This window comes from Stegostoma tigrinum, chromosome 33 (assembly GCF_030684315.1).
Source record: "Stegostoma tigrinum isolate sSteTig4 chromosome 33, sSteTig4.hap1, whole genome shotgun sequence".
NCBI classification, from domain to species: Eukaryota; Metazoa; Chordata; class Chondrichthyes; order Orectolobiformes; family Stegostomatidae; genus Stegostoma; species Stegostoma tigrinum.
In genome coordinates this window covers 11,579,141-11,601,013 of record NC_081386.1, presented here as the reverse complement: position 1 = coordinate 11,601,013, position 21,873 = coordinate 11,579,141, and the positions used below count along the sequence as shown (strand labels likewise).

At 39.8% G+C, this 21,873-nt stretch overlaps 1 long non-coding RNA gene across 1 annotated transcript in view; it reads right to left on the bottom strand.

Annotated features, from left to right (window-relative positions):
• Positions 1-2,462: 2,462 nt before the first annotated feature.
• The window catches only part of LOC125467122 (uncharacterized), a 125,482-nt gene continuing 106,071 nt past the window's right edge, over positions 2,463-21,873 (bottom strand). The window contains exon 6 of the long non-coding RNA XR_007250579.2: positions 2,463-4,863. This is a non-coding gene — a long non-coding RNA (uncharacterized LOC125467122). The remainder of the gene's footprint in view (positions 4,864-21,873) is intronic.

Below are 21,873 nucleotides of genomic sequence, written 5' to 3'. Positions count from 1 at the left end.
ATTGTTTGTGACTGGAACTAAGTGTGTGTTCTACCTCCAGGTGAGTACAATATCAATAAAATGTTATCGAACAAAATAAAGAAACATTCGAAACAGCCACTCTGAAACAGTATCTTATGATGATACCCATTTAATCATTCATTAAATTCTTTGGCCATAAACCTCATTCTGTTAGTCTGTCTCCCATCCACACTTACACTGGCCCTGTAGCTGAATTCTATATCTTGGATTAAAACCTGAATTTGACCATACCACCCTAAGACTTCCTGTCTACAAATGAGGATGGCACTAAACACAAAGTATTAACCGAATGAGCCCATTAAAATCCATGGGAAACAAAATGAGGAAATATTTAAAGCAGGCAGCTGAACCCATCTTGTGAGCTCCTTCTTGGGCAGGTTTAGTTAAAACCATCTGCAGCATTTTACATAAAATATAAAGATTGTCATGATTTAAAGTTTAAAATTATTTAAACTTTGCCTGACATTACTAAACTTTTAATCTCGAGGGATAAATAGTTTGCATTTGCACAAAGTCTTGAACATAACAAAACACCCATAATGCTTCACAAGCACATAAAGCAAAAATCTGGGATAGAGTTATGTGAAGAGATACTAGGGCAGAAGGCCAAGACCTGGGTCAAAAAGGTTAGGTATTCAGTATACACACAAAGACATAATTTGAAGTAAGTTGGTGACTTCAGAAATTACTAAATTAGAGTCTGAGGAAGGAAAATTATTTTCTCACAACGCAGGAGGCATGGCTGCTCCCAATCCATCCCTTACCCAGGAGATCCAATTTTGATGGATTTAAACATCCTTGCTGCAGGTACTGATATCTTGTGGGGTAAGGGAGGGCCCAAAGACAACATACTTGTTGACTTTCTGTGATCACCAAACTGGCTGTTACAAAATTATAACATTGACAGCACTTGCCCAAGGCTGATGAAACCGTCCTTAAACCTATGAATGAATGCACTGTCAATCTGTGATCACCCTAGGCCTTCACTTGTGTGAAATCAATGGTGGTTTTTCCATCGGGTCAAACTCCATCGGAAGAGGCCCCTCAAGGTTTATTTTCCTCATTAATTACTTTTTTTGAAGTTTCTTTTCAAGCCAAGAGGAGCAGGAATTCCCTTGCACAACCCCATCAGGGAAGCCTAGGGTCTTCACTGTGCTAGACTTTAACTTCCCCATGGCCACAAGAACCATTGACCTCTGCAATCCTCTCGTCAATTGACGGACATGGGTTTTGTGTCCCTCAAAGATAAAGCAAGGAATGGTCCAGGCACTTTCATTTCCTGCGAGAAGTCATACCAGCTGCAAAGTCCTTTTGCAGACAGAATTTGCACAGCAGTATAATGTAAAAGGCTTGGACTTTCTCTGAAATGTCATATAAATTTTATACCAACAGTGACTTCTCAAATGCCTGTGAGTTTTTGTTGGACTTTGACAAATTTTTAAAACTGAATGACTCTTCCATTCAAGACTACACCATTGAGTTCAGTCAGTTGTGTGCAAGGTTCCAACAATGTCACTTGGAAATCCCAATCATTTGTCTCTTCCTTCAAATTGTTAGTCTTTGCCCGAACATGAAACATGGCTAGGCAGAGTTCGATTCAAAGGGAGAGGTGCGCTTATAGATTAGAAGTCTGAAACTCCTGACTTTTTTTAAGGCAAGTCTTCAATTCCGGAAGTTTTTATGGCTCAAGGGGTTGTGGGGGTAGGCTTGGGGGTGGGTAGTGGTGGGGCGGAAGGATACCCAGACACAATCATAACCATGGAAGGGGGCAGACAGTCAGCAGAGATTACTCCCTCCACAGCCTGCTGCCTGCACCTCTTTATAGCCAGTCTGGCCAAGCCCAGGAGCAGACCCAGGAGGAGGTCCTCTGATCTCCCTGTACCTCTCTGCACTGGATGCTGAAATATCAGGAGCGTAGGGCTGACATACAACCACAAACACAAGAAAATGCTTCTCATATAATCAAGGGGTGAGAATGCCCACAGCCAATATAAACATGGCCCACGGAGTCCGCAGCACCACAAAATAAACATTTGGGTTCGCATACACATTATTGACACAGAGATGGAATGATGCAATTCATTGACCATTATTTGGCTGGTTAACGGCCTCAATCCACCTAAAGGCACATAAGCTGTAAATGTGACCAAGGCAAGTAATGGTAAAAAGGTCTCAGATAACCTAAGATATACAAATCTCATTGCTGCACATCTGACTCATTTTAGTGTTTCACATCTTTCAGTATTTCGATCACTGGATCATGGAAGAGTGAAGCAACAAGTAGGAAGATATCTGCATCACCTTTAATGAAATAAAATCTATTTGCGGTATCAATACTAATCAGTACCTACAACTTAATAAAAGCAAATGGACTGATGGAGATGCCAAGGCAAATTCGTTTTGAAATAAAACAGAGACACACCTGAAATAAATGCAACAAGTTGTTGCCTTTGCAGTATTTATTGCATTGCAATTACTTTACAACAGTTACACTTTATTCTTGCTGTTCTTCTGTTAACGGGCTCCATATAATATCACTTTTAAATCATACAATCTGCTATAACTACAGATTACATCACCATGACATACAAAACTGGATTTTCCTGCCCTTTGTCCCTGGAGAATTATTGATTTCTCAGGCATTAAGTTCAAGGAAAAGTGGAACTGACTGAACTCAGCCACGCTCTCCTCCCCATTTATAGTCTACCAGGATTTCCAGGCTTCATCCTCGGATTGATCGGCAAAGTAGGAATGTGAGTGAACTGCAGTGGAACATTCCCAAGTTTCTTTCCTCTTGCCAAGTACTTAGCTTTGAGCAAACTACCAAAGACAAGACCATGAAGAATTTGGTGACAGTGAGATTGGTGCTAGGGTCCCTTCAATGTCAAAGGAAGTATAAGACAAGCTAAGAGTTGTTCCTGTGCAGCGTAGTGGGCAGCAGAACTTCACCACAAGGCACCCTTTTCAGAAGAGTAAAGTATCTTTTCCACTTGTCCAGGTAGGGACACATTTTTTAAAGATTCTCCTGTGTGCACTTTGCCAAGTATCCTTTGGCCAGCCCCATCCTCATGCAAGAGCAACCATTTAAGGTGCCATTCCAAAAGTGCAGAATAGAAGCATTCCAACAAATAAGAAGAACTCTAATAGACAGACCTGCCATCTGTAGTCAACTAAAGAAAGCTATGAGCCTGTACCCCTAGATCTCTTCATCTTATTAACCTTTCTGTGATTCTATGACAAAGAGATCCAGGGATACAGATTCACAGCTCCTTGAAAGTGGAGTCACATGGCGAAGAAGGCTTTCAGCATGTTTACTTTCTTCTGTTACAGCATTGAGTATAGGAGGTGGGACATCTTATTGCAGCTGTATAAGACATTGGTGAGACCACATTTGGATTACTGCATGCAGTTCTGGTCATCCTACTATAGAAAGGATAGTATTAAATGAGAAAGAGCGCAAGATGATACCTAGACTGGTAGGACTGGAGAAAATTCAATCCAAGAAGTATTCAAGTTGTATCTTACTATGTTTAAAGAATAAATAGAACGTAGAACATAGAATATTGAACGGTACAGCACAGTACAGGCCCTTCGGCCCACGATGTTGTGCTGGCCTATTATCCTATTAAGATCAATCTACCCTGCATACCCTACATTTTACTATCCTCCATGTGCCTATCCAAGAGTCACTTAGAAGTCTCTAAAGTATCTGACTCCACCACCACTGCTGGCAGGGCATTCCTCACGCCCACCACTCTACCTCTGACATCTCCCCTATACCTTCCTCCAATCACCTTGAAATTATGCCTCTCATAATAGTCATTTCTGCCCTGGGAAGAAGCCTCTAACTATCCACTCTATCTATGCCTCATCATTTTGTACACCTCTATCAAGTCACCTTTCATCCTTCTTCGTTCCAATGAGAAAAGCCTTAGTTTCCTCACTTTTCCTCATAAGATCTGCCCTCCAGTCCAGGCAGAATCCTGGTAAATCTCCTTTGCGCCATTTTTAAAGCTTCCTCATCCTTCCTATAACGAGATGACCAGAACTGAACACAATACTCCAAGTGTGGTCTAACCAGAGTTTTATAGACCTAAATATAGGAATTAATTTCAAAGCAGAATTAAGATGATATGATAAGCTACTTAGGTTTGGAACATGTAATTTGTTTGGTGGGCATCCCTTAATCTATTATTACTTCTAATGCACACAAATTCTTATCACATATTTATAGACCGACTCCTAAACTGAACATGTTTCATAATATTGCCATTCGCATGTATCAGTGAAATTTGGGACAATATGTTATAAGCATATTTATTTGGTACATTAATATTTTAGAGCCCAACATTATACTCTACTGGAGATATCTTCTCAACGCAACCATCGAACTTTAAACAGAGAAAGATAAATGTTAATGAATTAAATCATTAAATATGTATGATATGTATATATTTACAAAAATAATCCATTAGTAGTTTCTTTCCTAGAACATGTCCTTCCTTGAACGAAAATATTTCTGCCCAAGCATTAGAATGAGGTTACATCAGACTGCAGGAGTCACAAGGACAGCTCTTTAAAAAGAATGCAATGTGTTAATTTTCATCTTTAACCCAACAGAGCATTTTTCACAAAGTCATTCCTTTGCTAGTTTGTCTTTGCTGATACATTCACATCAATGCCTTCCTGTGAATGTCTCTTCTTTCCAGATGTGACATTCTGGAGTCCACTCACTTCTGAGGATTGGTGACTGCTGGCCACGTGCTTCAAGTAACAAATGAAACTGTCACTGGTCTGTTCTTTCTGTTCTGTGACCTCCTCGTGATGTTTTCCAGCTCCAGGCTGTTTAGAGAAATGATTGGAGGTGGGAGGGGAGGAGGTGGTGGAAGACACAGAGCTTTTCAGCTTTTTATCTTTTTTTCATTTTAACTTTCTTGTTATCAACTCTATGCTGACAGATTTGAACACACCTCACTATCTGCTTCCATTAACTCCAAAGATCGCTTTCAAAGTTGTGACTTCATTTACTATTGAGACACCAGAACTGGAAGACATTTATTAAAATCAAATACATTGATTTTTTTGTATCTAACTGCATTAAAAGGCAAACAACTCATAATGATATGAATGAAAAATATTCTTTGACCTATGCAGTACTGTAAATTGGATTAAACATTTATGCTTGAGGTTGATATTAATCAGATTAACATCAATACGTAAGAGGAATTAGTGTGTGTTTGTGTACATGAGTTTGATATCATTTGCAACGAATACCTATTAAAAAATAACAGGAAAGAGACGAAAAAGTCTCCTTGACCGTTTTGTCACAAATTTTTTTCAATATCAAACATAGTTGCCAATTTCAAACTCTAACAGGTGAAGGATGAGGGAAAAATATGAATGCGCATCATATATAAGAGATACAAGGAGAGAAAGGGAGATGAGAGGTTGGTCAAAAAGTAGTACATCACCAAAAATAGACTATATTGCTATTTACAGTTTTTGACAGATGCTCCAAATGAAAGAAAATTGGTCTCCTACATTCGCCCATAACAACCTTTGACTTTATACATGCGTGTCCCAGTGTGAGACCAGCAGTTATTTATCACTTGAGTTTCGTTGTATTTGACAATCGGTGGATACACTGACATTGTAATTGAGTCTAGTTGTCTTTTCTAGGACACAGAAAGATCTAACTAAGTCAAGACATCTCACTTCGAACAAAGATCTCTATAAATGATCTATCACTGAAAGGAGCAGAGCAAGTAATCAATCAATGCAGAAATACCGAAGACCATGTTTGTATCATCTAGGGCACCATACATTTTAGTTCCTACTTTCTTTCAGATAGGCGGCTCAGATAGCAACAGAGCATTGATAAAAATGTTGACTTTTATGGGATGCCAGACTGGTACATGAGGGCCATCAGTCAGTAAACTGATATTAATGGTTAGCAGGATAACTGATAGATAAACATGCCAGGTTAAATATTAATTGAAACATATCGTGTAAAGACAAATCTTACAAATTTCAGCCTCTAAAGCATTACTACGAGTGAACACCTTTTGGGAAATAAAAGAGATCAATTTGAATTGAGTTACAAAAACTAGATTTTGAAAACAATGTTCAAATCACTTACTCTGCACATATACATTCGCTTTCGGCTAAATTTTCCCAACTCAGACATGGTTCAACAGTTTCATTTTTAATAAACCATTTGTTTGGATTCTCACGCAATATATTATGCAGTAATGGGTTAACACTTCTGATACAAATCAATTCAGCTTCATTGAAGGTAAAAGCATATCTTAAAAAAGTTGATATGAGCCATTGACAATTTTGTATCTGAAAGAGAATGCGTGATTCAACAGTGAATCTTTTTGCTTATGGAAAGAGGAAAAGTATTTCTAATTTGCAGTGTGTTATGTGCACAAGCTTTGCGGTTTCTTTCCTTGAGCACTGTAATTGTGACCCTCTGATATATAGGTGTGAGAAACATATAAATTCTGTTTATTGAGAGTTGTGGGCTTCTCGGTGATAATCAGAATGCTCTTCTTTATTGAATGAAATGGAAGACTAATGATTTTTCACATCAGAATAACTTCAAACTCCTATGTAAAACATCTATTCAGTTAATAATGATGCTGGAGCTATATATGCCTACATAGTTAGAGATTCAATGCAACTATCCATCACTGCAGAGGACTACTCACATAGCATATCACTTCACTACAAATATTTCTGATTTTGGTTTGCATTCTAATCCATGTTCTCATGTATATAAATTCACTCTTAATTGTTAGCTTCTTGGTGAACGTATTAATTATTTAATTTTGGCATCGTTTTTACCTAATCTATAGCAGCATGAATGTCTCCTGCCACTCCCGCAATAATTTTGAGAATAACAATCTTGAGGATGAATTACAATGAGCTGACCCCTTGAAAAGTATTAACTGTGTTTGTGCTCGTGTGTGCTTGAAGCAGTGACCTTGAGCCTTAACTGTGCCGCTGCCAGTTTTAAATTAACCAATGCTCAGGTGCTCTTTCTATGAGAAGAATTTGGGCAAGATCCTAAGGCCTGTAGTTCTGGCTCAAAATACAATTGCTGCAGGCTCAAAAATGTTGATGCTACAAAGTTATGGCATTGTTTAGAACTGATGAGATAACATGCTAATTAAAGAAAAACACGAGACATAAAGTGAAAGATAATCTTTCTAAATGTAAGTGCATCTTGCATTATGTACCTCAGCACTGAAATTGCATTATTGACTTCAGTTAAATCAAATAACAACAGGACTGTGAATGAAATTTTCCTTTTCCTCATTTCGTTTCTGCTGAGAAGATGAGATGTGGAAAGTGCATACAGCTTAATTATGTGCATTAAGTCATCATGCTGATTTTCCTCTGTCCCTCCCTCTGTTCGTCTGACTGTTAGGCGCTTTGTCCCATCTTTGGGAACAACTCCTTCAGTCGTTTCACACCTGTTCAGAGAATTTGACACCACAGATGGAGGTCTTTCAACCCATCAAAACAGTTCTCAGGAATCCCATCCCAGAGTTATTTCATCAATGGCTTCCTACCTTTATAACTTTCCTAACAAATTCCCTCATGAACTTTGCCTTTACTTCTTGCTCACTTCCACATCCTTTCCTGCATCTTTTCCATTTGCAAGCTGTGCAGATATTTATTGTACATGGTCAGAGCATTAATAATTTTAGCAGCAGCAGTACAGTTGTTATTCATACAACTATCCTCCTCCCTCATGTCATCTAATCCTATCAGCATATTGTTTCATCCCTGGCTCCTTGATGTGCTAATCTGGTTTTCCCTTAAATACATTAATACTGTTCACTTCAACTACTTATGGCAGAAGTTCCATATTCTAACCAGTTTCTAGGTAGGGAAGTTGTTTCTGAATTGCTTAGTTTGTTTATTAATGACTATGTCACGTAGAATTGCATACGGGCCAAAAGCGTCAATTAGGGCAAACTGGTCTGTATCTGCGCAATCAAACCTCAAGGTTGTTAAGACTGCATTTTGAATTTTCTACCTTTACAGTGCATTTTTTCCAAGGCTACAAGCAGGCTACTTCCTTGTTTTAAAAATATATACATCTTGCACTCCCAGTGGGGAGAGCAACACACATGAACTGTGTTATTGAAAATTGTGGACAAGCAGCTCTGATTTTCTGTTGTTTAAAACGAATTGATGTCTGCAATATCCACTGAATCATGGAATGGCACATTAAAATATTGCTATCCTATGACACTATTTTTCCTGAAAATAGATATGAAAATCAGCACTTATCAAAGACAACTGTTACCATGCTGATTACCTCTTTTAGAAAAGAGCTTGATTGAGATCTAATTAAGAGGTACTGAAGGCTATGTCAGTAGGCAGAGGCAGAAATGATGAAAAACATTCTAATAGACTATGGAATCTGCACTATTCTGATCATGAATATACTCTGGAATGTAATTGGCCAGGCCTGAATAAACATATTAAATCAATATCTTGCAGTTTCATTCAATGACCTTGGGAGCTGAAGGGAAATTTTACGCAGTTTTATCATCTCTGAAGTTTTACCTGTGGTTAGTTACTTGTCTCAAGAGATCAAGTAAGTCGGATGGAATCCAAACTGTACATGGTCTGTGGAAGGAACAAGTTTGATGAGCCAATTAACCTTTTCTTGTTCCATACCTGCCTATGTTCTTGCGATGAAAATCTCATTTTCCTTGATGCTACATCTCGAAGCACAACTGGGAACTGGTAAAACTCACTCAAATTAGGGAGATAGATCTGAGTGACAGTTTGTTCAGTTTTTGAAGTCGCAGACTGCTTATCAAGACAGAAGTATTTTACTGTTAGCAGGGCTATGTCATGCACCACTTTTGTTTATATTTCCTTTTAAACATGCATTTGCTGTATTTTTCATTTTCCTGGAAATAGCACTGTTTATGATTGATAAGTGCTATGAAGGTTGCATGAATTTTGATTTATTTGATATTTAGTCTGGCTTACTTCCTTTAAAATGGTGCAGAAAAAATATCCCAAAACAGCACAGGTATTTCTGCAAAAGTAACATTTTGTCTGGCTACGTGGTAATGGACAGGAACATTAAACAGCAAAAGGCTACAGCCGTTAAAGTAATGAGAGAGCCTTTTGACCTGACCTTTCTGCTGTTCAGAAATGACATCATGGATGAAGCATGACATTATCCATGTTCGATTTACATGAAGATTTAACAGGACATAAATGGTCTCTGGTATTTTAGGTTGGGTACTTAGTATTGTGGCAAACATTTAGAAAGCTCCAATGTTAACAGGTAAAACTATTAAATGGTTAAAACCGAAGGCTCATGCTTGAGCAGCTGTGCTGATAAGTGATTAAAAAGGAGTAAAGGATTGCCAACTGGTTTTCATTAGGGTGATAAAATGGTTCTCTTTTCACTTGAAACGGTTTACTAGCCAGTTCATTACTGGGGTACCTGCATGCTTTACTCCATCACAGGCAATTTGACCTAACATAAAAGGCTGAAAGGACCATGGATGGGTCTTAATCAAATGCTAATTGTAAGATATACTGGGGAGTATTAACACCCCGAGTGGAGGGCTGTGCCTATTATGGATCATATCCATTATGTCATAAACCAGACATGAACATTAAATACAACACTAAGCTGATAGGGAAAGCTCTGCTGGCCTTCAGAGACGATCTGTGGTTAAAGCAATACTGCCTTTCTGCCACATGATAACTTTGGAGGTATTGGATTACACTAGCAAATACTTCACAGTGTTTCAATTGTGCCTAACTTGCTAACTCTACAACATGTCAAGCTCAGTGCTCTTATTATTATTTCATAGTCTTTTTCATTTCTTCAACAAAACTGAATTCAAGGTTTTTCCCCTAAATAACATGCAATAAAGTCCAGTTAATACATTTCGAACCGGGTGGGCTGGATAAAATCAAAAAGAAAAGCAGATGCTGTGAATCAGAAACAAAAAAAAGAAATTGCTGGAAAACCTCAGCAGGTCTGGTAGAATCTATTAAGATAAATCAGAGTTACCGTTTTGGGTCCAGTGACCCTTCCTCAGGACTGGATGTTTTCAACAGTGATCATTTGGCAAAAATAAACCCATGAACAGATTGGATCCTAGCTCCGTAGTCCCGCCACATTTTGAATTAACAAAATGAAAATGGAGTCTTCAAGCCTATTCCAATTCTCGACATGCATGGAGGCCAGCACCTCAGCACAAAGGACAAGATTGAAACTGCCATGGCAGATGGTGGAATTTAAATTCAATAAAAATCTGGAATTTAGAATCTAATGATAGCCATGAATTGGTTGCCAATTGTCGGAAAAACCCATATAGTTTGTTGATGTCCTTTAGGGAAGGAAAATACTGTCCTTACCTGGTCTGGCCTACATGCAACTCCAGCCCTAAGGCGATGTGGTTGACTCAATTCGGGAAGGTCAATAAATATTAATCCATCTGTTTATGCCAGCATCCCATGATTGAATTTTTAAAAAAAATTAGAGACACAAAGTCTGAATTTGAATTGGGCGCAAAACTGGGGGAGAATAAGGATCTAAAAATGGAATAGGCTAAGGCTTTTTAATGTTTTTCAAGTATACCAATATTTAGCAATAAAATATGACTTTAGAATATTTCAAGCAATTCAACCAGTGGGGAAGTGTTCTAGCATTGAATAGAGTTGATTTGGACCTACCTACGCACATTAGTCTTGTGCATCCTTTATTTCCTTAGCACAAAGAAGATTGCAAATGAAATAAAAACAAGTTTCAAGACAGACTGCCACAACACTTTAAAAAAAAACCACAAGAACTGTGTATGCTGTAAAATCAGTTCTGAGGAAGGGTCACTGGACCCGAAACGTTAATTCTGTTTTCTCCTCCACAGATGCTGCCAGACCTGCTGAGCTTTGCCAGCAACTTTATTTTTGTGCCACAACACTTTCACTGTGTAGTCTGATTAAGACAGTAGATACGTGACATTACCACTTCCTAGTATTAAACATTGATTTCTGTTTTCTTATTGCATCATAAAACAAAGATTTTCCAACCTGACAATGGAGCTGTACAGTAGTCTAGAAGTTCTCCAGCTACACCATTTGTATTAGGATCACACAGCTTTGGTAGCTGTGAGGCTGGAGCCCTCAACCGGGGACTGAAGTTCAGATTCCAGTGTCAACTGACATTTGCACATTGGCTTCCCATAGTCAGTTATGTGGAGGAGGGAAGAATTCATTCTTGTGCCACTCAACTGCAGCTTCTGGCATCCCAGGAGATGTCAGTGGGCTGAACTGTCCCACCCTCTAGACTATGGAGGTTGGTATGGATGCAGGGAATTAAACAGGGGGGAGGGGAGAGCAGAGAGAAGAAATTAAGCCAGCAGAATTGCAGCAACTGCTGAAAGGCACTGTTTCCTTATCTTTTAATTCCTAATGAATCAGTAACCAATAGAATTTATGTCTTATAAGCATGGCCGAGACTGATCCCTGTTGAGTTTACCCGACATAGTAAATAGCGATTTAACGGAGACCCATAAATATCTCTGCACAGAAAAGATGTCCCTCAAAATTAGTGTTCCAAAAGAAATACAGTTGAAACGCAGAATGTTTTGGAGCTGGCAAGAAGAAAATAAATCTGTGCATTCAGGAAACAATGATCAGATGTGATTTTCTGCAGCTAAATGTAGCTCAAGAACTAAGTACAATTATCTTTCTTATTTTAATGTTTTAAAGCCACCATGACTTTCATGACAGTAACAATGCACGTTATGCTACTGTTTGATTGCAGTAATGGATTTTAATGGATTATAGCCTCCTAACAAAAGCCTACTGAATAACTGTTACATTTCTAATTGAAACTTTCAGTCACTTTCATATAGTCTCCTGCCTACATGAAAAAGTTTTCTGTAGTGTTTAAAGCTTAGTTGTTTCTTTCCATCCACAAGACTTGTCAGCAGTCTCTTTCATTGAACTCTGCATCTGTGACAGTGAAATCATCTCACCCTCAAATCTCTCAAGCGTGTAATCACTTTGACTTGAGAAGCACAGTTTTTTTTCAAAGGGAAATAACTGGGTGGCTTCCTCCAATGCTCCAACACTTTCTTTTCCTTTTTGCCTGTGAAGATTTCCACAGTGGAAATATTTTTCAAACCTCCACCTGGACTTCACACTGTGTAGCTAGGAAGTGGGTGACTTAGCTTAGCTGTGCATCTTTTTAAATGTTTATTTTGTACACACATTGAGCAGGCCTTCAGTAACCAGCTGAAAGTCTGCAACTATACTCCCTAGACAAAGGACACTGTATATTCCTACTGCGCACTCAGCACTCCTTTGACCATGTCTTACTTTGAATAATTATGAAGGGATTTATTTAAATTAAGACATACCAACTATTCAGGTTCAACCCTTGGCACAGGGTGAGATAATCATGTCCATGAGTGTTGGATTAGCACTATGAAGGCAAAGGACTTCAATTCCTTGGGCACAAGAGCAATAGAGTCCCTGCCCCTCCCTTTTAGAGGCTTTATTTTAAGATCTGTAATTGCTTCAAGTGTTCTCAAGAGTCCCTTAAGCCAGACACAAGTGTAAAAAAAGTCAGGACAAAAAAATTTTAGTGTTGCATTAAGACAGATAGGGCCAGAGAGCATCCCCTCCTCATTACTCAACTTTGCAGCAGACACTGTTTTAAATAGTCAGAGATTTAATTAAACTAATTGATTCCCTTGCATTTTATTAGTCATTGTCATAACGAAAATTTGACCCTGCGGTTACTCACTTAGATTAGACTCTATGAGGGATGTTCTCTCTGAAACAATGATGTAAATTGGGGTGGGGCTGATGTGTTCACTCAGTGTTAAGGATGTTTGCATCATTCCACAAGTTAGCTTTAAAATAGAAACAACTTAAAGCTTTAGCATGGTATACTGAAAAATATAAAAGTTTCTGTAATAATTTTTAAAATTTTTTAGAGAGTTTCAAAACACTTTTCTTGCTGGTTTTTGTAACTAAGAAGTATAAGAGATTTATGTTTTTATTGCTCACTTTTACAATTAACAGATATGATTTTCACTTTTCAGTTTGAAGTGAGTGCAGATTGATATTTCCCTTAGGAGTCAAAATTTGTCCTCTTTGGAGAAATCATTAATGCTTCAAACCATGCCAATCCCAGTTGACCTGTGATTATGTCAGTTGCCTACTTTTGCTTTGCCAGTTAATTAGGAAAGCAATTGCCAACAGATAGTGGGCCAGCTTGGAGCAAGGAACAGAAAAAGAATGTAAAGCCGAAGTGAAGCATCTTTCAGATGTTTGTTAGCATCCAATGTTCAAAAGTAAGATGATTGGCCCATCTGAAAATTTGTCTGAGCATCAGGAAAATATGGATGAGGTTCAGGATTGTAGCTTTAGAATAGGCATCAGAAAATGTCTCTTTCATGGACAGTGGCTGCAAAGCTGATCCAGAAAGCATAGCTGAGGCCAAGACATTGGATTTATGTAAAAAGGAGACAGGTGCTATAAAGGTAATTTTAGTTTGGAGTAGTTGTTTTTAAACTAAAGAAACAGAATTGAATAAAGTGTTTTCTCCAAGTGAAACTATATTGTGTTCATATGAATTGCCCACCCCACTCATGTTGAAGGGTCATTCATGAATAAGAGCTAGGGAGTCAAGAGCAGTTGTAGAAGCATACCCTATCAAATAAATATTGTCCTCAAAGGAGTAAAATACGTGGGTAAATTGGAAGGGGAAAGGTGAACGGATTGCATTTGCGCTAATGAATTTGATTGGCCAAAGAGATTCAAGCTAATTTTTATCAATGTCAAACACAGCATAAGACAAGTATGACAAATCACACAGCTAGATTTTTAAAAAAATATTTTCTTATCAATTTGAACATGTATTCACCATCCTATCATTAAAATGACAAACAATACATTACATAAAATCAGAGATAATGGGAACTGCAGATGCTGGAGAATCCAAGATAACTGGGTGAACACAGCAGGCCCAGCAGCATCTCAGGAGCACAAAAGCTGACGTTTCGCGCCTAGACCCTTCATCAGAGAGGGGGATGGGGTGAAGGTTCTGGAATAAACAGGGAGAGAGGGGGAGGGGGACCGAAGATGGAGAGAAAAGAAGATGGATAGAGAGGAGAGTATAGGTGACGAGGTAGGGAGGGGATAGGTCAGTCCAGGGAAGACGGACAGGTCAAGGAGGTGGGATGAGGTTAGTAGGCAGGAAATGGAGGTGCGGCTTGAGGTGGGAGGAAGGGATGGGTGAGAGGAAGAACAGGCTAGGGAAGCGGAGACAGGCTGGGCTGGTTTTGGGATGCAGTGGGGGAGGGGACAAGCTGGGCTGGTTTTGTGATGCAGTGGGGGCGGGGGAAGAACTGGGCTGGTTTTGGGATACTGTGGGGGAAGGGGAGATTTTGAAGCTGGTGAAGTCAACATTGATACCATTGGGCTGCAGGGTTCCCAAGCGGAATATGAGTTGCTGTTCCTGCAACCTTCGGGTGGCATCATTGTGGCACTGCAGGAGGCCCATGATGGACATGTCGTCTGAGGAATGGGAGGCGGAGTTAAAATGGTTTGCGACTGGGAGGTGCAGTTGTTTATTGCGAACTGAGCGGAGGTGTTCTGCAAAGCGGTCCCCAAGCCTCCGCTTGGTTTCCCCAATGTAGAGGAAGCCAAACCGGGTACAATGGATACAATATACCACATTGGTAGATGTGCAGGTGAACATCTTCTTGATGTGGAAGGTCATCTTGGGGCCTGGGATAGGGGTGAGGGAGGAGTTGTGGGGCAAGTGTAGCACTTCCTGCGGTTCCCAATTACTCTGCCAAAATTCCATCCCCTATTCCCAATTCCTCCGCCTCCGCCGCATCTGCTCCCAGGGTGAGACATTCCACTCCCGCACATCCCAGATGTCCACGTTCTTCAAGGACCGCAACTTGCCCCCTGCAGTGGTCGAGAACGCCCTTGACCGCGTCTCCAGCATTTACCAAAACACATCCCTCACATCCATCCCCCACCACAACCGTCCCCAGAGGATCCCCCTCGTTCTCACATACCACCCCACCAACCTCCGGATACAACGCATCATCCTCCAATACTTCTACCATCTACAATCCAACCCCACCACCCAAGACATTTTTCCATCCCCACCCTTCTCAGCCTTCCGGAGAGACCACTCTCTCCGTGACTCCCTTGTCCGCTCCACACTCCCCTCCAACCCCACCACACCCAGCACCTTCCCCTGCAACCGCAGGAAGTGCTACACTTGCCCCCACACCTCCTCCCTCACCCCATCCCAGGCCCCAAGATGACCTTCCATATCAAGCAGACGTTCACCTGCACATCTGCCAATGTGGTATATTGTATCCATTGTACCTGGTGTGGCTTCCTCTACATTGGGGAAACCAAGCGGAGGCTTGAGGACTGCTTTGCAGAACACCTCCGCTCAGTTCGCAACAAACAACTGCACCTCCCAGTCGTGAACCATTTTAACTCCACCTCCCATTCCTCAGACGACATGTCCATCATGGGCCTCCTGCAATGCCACAATGATGCCACCCGAAGGTTGCAAGAACAGCAACTCATATTCCGCTTGGGAACCTGCAGCCCAATGGTATTAATGTGGGCTTCACCAGCTTCAAAATCTCCCCTTTCCCTACTGCATCCCTAAACCAGCCCCGTTCTTCCCCTCCCCCCACTGCATCACAAAACCAGCCCAGCCTGTCTCTGCCTCCCTAACCTGTTCTTCCTCTCACCCATCCCTTCCTCCCACCCCAAGCCGCACCTCCATCTCCTACCTACTAACCTCATCCCGCCTCCTTGACCTGTCCATCTTCCCTGGACTGACCTATCCCCTCCCTACCTCCTCACCTGTACTCTCCTCTCCACCTATCTTCTTTCCTCTCCACCTCCGGTCCGCCTCCCCCTCTCTCCCTATTTATTCCAGAACCCTCACCCCATCCCCCTCTCTGATGAAGGGTCTAGGCCCGAAACGTCAGCTTTTGTGCTCCTGAGATGCTGCTGGGCCTGCTGTGTTCATCCAGCCTCACACTTTGTTATCTTACATCACATAAAATATTAAATTTGGTTTGTTAACTTTGGTTTCTCTACATACGGAGCTTGAAGTTAGTGGTCTACAGATCAAATCACCATCTTGCCCAAACCTTAGTAGAAATTCAAATATATAATTGGAAAAGTGAATGAGTTGTGGTTACATGGGCTTTTTGCTGGTGGTGATCGTATTGGTATTTTTTTGGGTGGTGGTGACGGTGGTATTGATGGCATTGATAGTCTTGTTGTGGATACTTTGGTGGGTAGCAGTTTATTATGGCTTTGGTGGTGTCGATTGTGGTATTGGTAGTGGCTTTTTGGTGATGACAGTCTTATTGGTAATATTGGTCGTGCTGGTGACAGTGGTATTGGCGGTAGGGATTTTTGGTGGTAGAATCATAATGGTGGTATTTGTGAAGTAGGTGATGGGTTTTTAGTAATGTTGGAGCTTGTGGTATTGATGTTGGGCTTTTTGATAGTAGTGATATTAGGAGTTGGATTTTTGGTAGTTGTGGCGGTATTGGTGTTAGGGATTTTTTATAGTGGTGGTGGTATTGATGGTAGATATTTTGTAGTAGTAGTATTGATGGTATTGTGAGGGTGGTGACTTGCTCGTCGAGCTGGCTTGTTCTCATTCAGACGTTTCATCACCATGCTAGGTGACATCATTAGTGGAGCCTCCATTAAAGCGATGTTATTCTACTTCGCTTGGAATTTATACCGTCTGGTCCGTTATGGCGAGTGCTGTCATTTCCGGTTTTGATCTGTATGGGATTGTATATGGTGTCCAATCCTATATATTTGTTGATTACATTATGGCTGGAGAACCATGCCTCTAGCAATTCCTGTGAGCATCTCTGTTTGGCTGGGCTACTACGATTACCTTGTTCCAGTTAAACTGATGGCCTTCATTGCCTGAGTGTGCCAATATTAAGGAGAATTCATCGTACCTATAGCAAAGAATTAAAGGCCCCAATCCCAAAACATACGGAACCAATGTAGTTCACAACATACCATGCAACAACTACCACAAACATTACATTGGACAGACATTGAATAGGAAACAAGCCATCAGAATACATGAATATCAACTAGCAGCAAAACAGTGCAACAAACTCTCCTTAATATTGGTACACTCAGGCATTGAAGGCCATCAGTTTAACTGGGATAAGATAACCATTGCCGTCCAAGCCAAACATAGACACGCACGGGAATTCCCAGAGGCATGGTTCTCCACCTGTGATGCAATTAACAAATGTAGAATTGGAGCCATATACAGTCCAATAACGGATAATAGTATAAATTCCAAACTGAGTAGAATAACATTGCTTCATTGAAGGCTCCATTGATGCCACCTAGCATGGTGATGAAACATCTGAATGCGAGCAAGCCAGCTTGGTGAGCAAGTCACAACCTCAACCACAACCTGAGCTACAGATCTTTGCCAAAACTTGATGGTAGTCTTTTTCTTAGTGGTGGTTTTGGTGATAGAGTTTTTTTAGGTGGTGGTGGTATTGGTGGTGATGGTGATATCAATGGCAGGGGTTTTTTTGTCTGATGGTCATATCGGTGGGAATGGTATTGGTGTTCGTGGTGGTGATGGTGACATTGGTTGTAGATTTTTTCTTGGTGGTCATTGCATTGGTGCTATTTAGACAGAAAAAAAGGAATGAAATAGGCTGTGCTATAAAATTCACTTTATTAACCTAATGCTTTTCCAACAGTGTTCAACTTGGCCACCAGACTTCTGTTCACTATTATTATTTCTCTGTTGCCTTATTTTGTTTCTTGTTGTTATTGCAAAGTTTCTCAATTACATTCAAGGAACTTTTTTTTGTCTCGGAGTGATAACTGACCAAATGGAGGAAAACATATCACTGAACTTTTAAAATTTTGTTTTACCTTTCATTTATTAGGGTGATTCCAGATTTTGATATCACTATAATGGTAACTAAAATTATTAGGAACTATTGTTGTGTAGAAATAATATAAAATGAAAGTAATTTTACCTCCCACTTATTACCTTGTTATATTGTAACTAGAGAAGGTTTACCTAGGTATCTTGTACCTAAGTCAGCACCGTAAGTGAAGACATATAAACTTTTCACTGCACACATTGAGTGTATGTATCAATAAAGGCTAATTCTAATTCTAACTCACCTTCCCTTAAAAGACTTGAATTGAAAATTTGCACCAAGATTTTTAACCTGATTGTCCAGAAAGTCGTTTCGGGAAGACCTATGAGTTTCTACATATTTAATGTAATAATATGAATATTTCATAGCCCACAAATGGTAAGTCTAATATATTCTGATTTCCTGAGCATGTTATTCCTGGACACACTCACTTCTTCATACAATGTTGGTGCACACATATTTTGCATTACCGGCAGTATTAAACTACTTTCCTGACCTGAGCACAACTTTAATATTTATGCTAGTTTCTGCCGTATTAAAGCTGCATATATGCTGATGCCTATCCTTATTCATTTAGCACTCCAGATTAAAATTCTCTTGTGACAATTGACCTGGTAACCTGAGCAGGAAAGCATTGGACTCCAATTCTGAAACCTTGGCCTTCGCACACATTCAAACTTTTGTTTTTACAGATGAGATTTTCTATCCAGCCCTTGGCCAACATCCTAGATTGAGTCATTTTAAGGAGCAGAAATTGCCAGAAGATTCAAAACCTCCCCCTCCAATGCCTATGGTCTAGATGCTGTTATGAGGTTATCCATTGCTCATGTTATACTATCTTCTTAAGTCCTGGGTGAAGAGGGCAGTGGTTAGGTAGAGGGGACAATGATAAAGAATTTTTAAAAATCATAATAATAGAAAAATAATAATATAATCAGGAAGATATCATAACTCCTATTTAATTGTTATTTTTAAAGTTCATTGTCTATGATGAGAGTGTAACAAAATTCTTCAATTTTAGAAAACATCAAAACAGAAAATTGATGAAGAAATATAAAAACATGTTAATATAAGAATTATAAAAGTAAAAAAGTTAGCTATTTTCAGTTCATAATTATTTATGTTGAAGCATAGAGAGAGTTTCAGCCCAAAATGCTGCCTCCCCTGCTCCTTGGATTCTGTCTGACACTGCTGTGCTTTCCCAGCTCCACATATATTAACCTCATATAAAGAGGCAAATGTTTAATATTTGTATATATAATGACATGTTTTCTTAAAAAAAGTTCCTTTAGGATATTGAAGTTGAGATTTTCTTAGAAGATCATGGTCTTCCATGTGGAGGGTACTTTTAAAGATTAATCTTAACTGGTGTTTAAACTCAGGTATCGTTTTTGGGTTTTAAGTCTTATGCTTCATCAGTGTCATTTTCGCCGTGTAGAGTAAGGTCACTGAATCTTCTTGGAAGATGTTAAGAGAGTGATCTTTTAATTTTGATCTGATTTCAAATACAGACTGCGAGTTAAATCAAAAGAGCATCCTGCCACTTTAATTCAGCAGAAAAGCAGTTCGCTCTTGCAGCTTTATTACCAGTTGTAACTAATAACTGAAGGCAGTTATCTCAGCTGTTAAAAAGGGTGTGTACATCTGTTGGTTACAGCTTAGTATGTTAATAAAAAGGTCACAAAGTAAAAACGTAATGGTTGTCTTTTTTTTCACTTTTCAGATTATGGTTCTCATCATGCTGTTCATGCATAGATACCGTTTCATATAACCTTGGGTGATTAAATACAGAATAAAACTAGACCTCTGAGGGAGCTATTACAGCCCTCTACAGGCGTGATGTAAACCCGGCCACCTGCAACTTTAAGCATCCCCTTCAAGCCATAAAAAGGGGCATCTGTTTGAGAGATGTCTTATCACTTTATCCTTCCTGCTATCTGTGCAATCCATTCATGAGCTCCACTTGATGTGAATTACTGTCAAATATCTTACAAACGGTTCATACAGGAAGTTCATGGTTATCAGCCTCTGTACAAAGGGCAGAGCAGAGAGTCTCTGAAAACCTTTGACACTATGAAAAACATGTTGCTGGGTTATAGCTGACCTCTGAGTTAATGAGCGGTTGAGTAAGATTTCGGCTTAGCAGTAAGCAGTCTTAGTTAGGGGATTATATTGGTTCTTTTAAGTTGTAATTTTCTATGCCTAATTTCAGTGCTTTAAAATGTTTGTGTCATTAACAAAAAGACTCCAATATTCACCAACCTCACATCTATTATTGGCAAATTTGGAATTTGTTAAACACTATTCAAATCTAGATGGCAGGAATAAAAGTGCCGTGTAAAAATACTGCTTGCTTCTGTTCATCATGACTTAAGTTGAAAATACATTTTCCTGGACGATTTAAAGATTAATATTATTAACATTTATATAACAAAGTATTTGAAATATGTTCAGATGAGGAAATTTTACTCTCTGGTGGCTTTTGCTGTTAAAGCAATTCCCATGTATTTCATGATCCATGTATTTAATATCAAACTGTAACACTATTCGTCCTGGCCTTGAATCAGTGGCAAAATTCCTGCAGTACAGTTAGAAGGTTGGTAGTTCAAACATCGCCCTTGAGACTTGAGCACATAATCTATGCTGATATTCCACAAAGTACTGAGCAATCTGGGCTGCTGAAGGTGAAATCTTTGGGATAAAATGTTAGACTCTTCTCCATGGCTTATTCTGTAGGTATAAACATTCATGCAGAGAAGCCAGGGAGATTTATAAGTCCAAAAACAGAAAATACTGGAAATACTCAACAGGTCAGACAGAACATGTGGATAGAGAAGCAAAAGGTAATGTCTGGGATTTGTCACCACTCAACAGAACCAGAAAAACTGGGAAAATAAGACAATACAGCAAATGTTGAGATTTGAAGATAGGAAAGAATTAGAGGAAAGTGGAAGGGTACAGAACAGGAAGAGAACTTCAGGACTCAATCTTGAGTTCATTAATTTTAGAACTTGAACACCTCCTTCCATGTCCTTTACCCCTTCCCACACCTTCACACATGAAGAGGCTGCTTTCAGCACAGCCAACCCAATTTCAACTATTTCCGGTTGCCATTGTCAACTTTTCTTTCTTCCTGCCATACTATTATCAATCACTTTCTCTTCCTGACTGTTATTCTCTCTTTCTCTGGACTTCATATCCGCCTATCTATTCACTTGTCTATTCCTCCCCATCAAACTCCACCTCCAGACTTCAGCATGCAGACAACCTTTACTTAACTACTACCTGTTCTGAAGAATCACTGGATTTGAAGTGGAAGCTCTGCTTTCCTTCCACAAGCTGTTGTTAGTCCTGCTGATGCTTTGCAGCAATTTCGGTCCGAGAACAGGGAGAGGTATCAGTATGCAGGAATCCACGCAGTCACTTTTCCAGCGTTCTCCTTCCTTGGTCTTGATCATTTTCATCACAGGCATTCATACTCTCAACTATTCCATACCTCACCAGGACAACCTAAAAAACACTTCATTTTCTTCTTACACTGGAGGCTGGAGCCCGGGCACCATCTCCTTTGGTTTCACTCACTTCCTCATGTGAAAACAACTACATGGGAACACTTGTGCCTTAGCTATGCATAATTTTTGACAACTAGATGGACACTCTGTTCTAGCCCCACTCAGGCCACCTCCACCATTGGTTGATGATTGTACTGGTGCTATTTCCAACTCATGTACCAAAAGGGGAAATTTGATCAAAGTTACTCCAAAATGTCACCTATTTGACACATGGTCTATCTCCCTTTCCTTTCCATTTGGACTTCTGTGTTTCCATTCCTGGAGCTAGACTA